Below are 2425 nucleotides of genomic sequence, written 5' to 3'. Positions count from 1 at the left end.
AGAAAATGATAGTGTGAGTGGTGCTACCAAGTACTATGAACACATTCTTGTTTGTTAGTTGTCTCCATAAACTTTTGCTTCCACTGACTTTTTTTATGCGCCCTATAGCATGTTCCATATAAATCTGATATCCGAACGATTATTTTTACATTAAATCTTTATAAATGTGTTCTACACGTACACATCGAGTACTGTTTGGAATGTTTGAAAGGCAGTTAAATGAGTACAACGCAAGACAATTAAAAAATGATTAAAGACCTCAGAAATTTCAGTGCGACATGTTTTGGAAATTAGCATGGATATGTTTTAGGTGTCATATCACCATTGATTTTCCCGTATAAGTCTTTGTTAAATTTGTACTTTTCAAAAAAATCTGTAGAATTTATCATTGTTTCAAATAAAGAAATACTTGGTATGAGTAAAGTTTTATCCTGTCCAGTACTATAAAAAAAATTCACATAACATTTCATTGCATATAAGAAAATAACCATCACTGGAAATTAACAAATCAAATGTCTCCCCTTATTTTATCTGTGTACAAGGTTTAGTCACCATGTAACCTCAAGATTATATAATATTCTATAGAAATCCCAAATAAAAAAATAGTGGTGCTTTGAAATACCCAAGACATATGTTTATGACACAGAAATATTTTACTGCAATAAAATGTAGGCTTAGTTACCTACAACTGTCAAATTCAAGGGAATATTTCTTTTCTACCTATTTTCGTATACAACCGGATGTTACGTACCATGATTTGGTTGTATTACACCTAGAGAAGACATTATTGTTTAATAAACTGATTGTGACTTTTTTCCTTTGTAATACTGGTTATTTCAAGCATTACTGTCAAGTTTTGTCATAATCAGTTCAAAAGTTTGAGAAAAATCTAGTATAATGAAAGACGACATCTACAGCGATTCGAGCAAAATTTCTTCGCCAAATCCAAACCAAGCCGCATCAAGATAGAATATAGTGTGGACCAATAAATGATCTAATATTTATCTTATCTGCCTCACAACAGTTGAATATGATACTCTAGATGATTTTAGAAAGATAAAAACAACTTATGAACCTCTTTGTCTTCTTTATAAGGTCTCTTTTGTTTTGGTCAATTTGTACCTCTCATTTCCTCAAAATTTCAACTTTTCAGGCCAATAAGTAAAAACAACGGGGTAACTTTCACTAATTTATGATAGAATGTTTTCAGAAATGAGTAATTGAAGTATTTTAGCAGAATGAACAATCCATATATAAGTTTACTGTCTCCTAGGAAGTTTCAATAAGTCCTTACGTCAAAATTAAATTTACGCCGCGTTCCAGAGAGGGACACAAAAGGCTTCTCTTTTAGTGAATAATTTGTCGTTACAGCATTAAAAATAATTTCATTAACTTATAAATATATATCTATTTGTGTATTTCCTAGGAAAAGGTTCTATCATAGCAGAATATAAGAAATAAGGAGAAAAAGCCCCCCCCCCAAAAAAAAAAAAACAAAAAAACTTAATATTCATGGAATAGTCCTACATGTCCTATTTCAAGTAAAAATTCTCATAAAATGTGTTTTGGAGACTCAATCCACTCAGAATATTTCATTTTTTGTAATATTTCATTTAAAAAACAAAAAAAATTAACACATTAGATTACTCACAAGGTCAAAGGTGAATGTACAGCTTCCCATATTAGATGTCATACCACCATTGATTTCCCCCTATTAGTCTTTGTTAAATTTGCACTTTTAAAAAAAATCTATAGAATTTATCTTTGTTTCAAATAAAGAAATACTTGGCATGAGTAAAGTTTTATCCTGTCCAGTACTATAAAAAAAAATTTCACATTTCATTGCATATAAGAAAATAACCAACACTGGAAGTTAACCAATCAAATGTCTCCCCTTATTTTATCTATGTACAAGGTTTAGTCACCATGTAACCTCAAGATTATATAATATTCTATAGAAATCCCAAAATAAAAAATAGTGGTGCTTTGAAATACCCAAGACATATGTTTATGACACAGAAATCTTTTACTGCAATAAAATGTAGGCTTAATTACCTACAACTGTCAAATTCAAGGGAATATTTCTTTTCGACCTATTTTCGTATACAACCGGATGTTACGTACCATGATTTGGTGGTATTACACCTTTAGATGTCTTTTCCCAAAGATCCTCTAAGTTATTTCGTTGGGTCGAACCAGTCACATTTTTACATGAAAATAATATAAGGGAAACATATCTTTCCAAGATAAGGTATTATCAGATAATTATATATAAAATCATTTACCAAGTCTAGTAAGGACTAGTGAGACACGAAAATAAAGAGTTTATTACTCAAAATTGATACCCTCTTATCCTTCTTGCCTTTAAGCTCAAAATGGGTACCCTGTTCTTCTTCATGCCCGCAACCTGAATTTTGTATTGTTA

Source organism: Mytilus edulis, chromosome 12 (genome assembly GCF_963676685.1).
Source record: "Mytilus edulis chromosome 12, xbMytEdul2.2, whole genome shotgun sequence".
NCBI lineage: Eukaryota > Metazoa > Mollusca > Bivalvia > Mytilida > Mytilidae > Mytilus > Mytilus edulis.
This window is presented reverse-complemented; position numbering follows the sequence as displayed.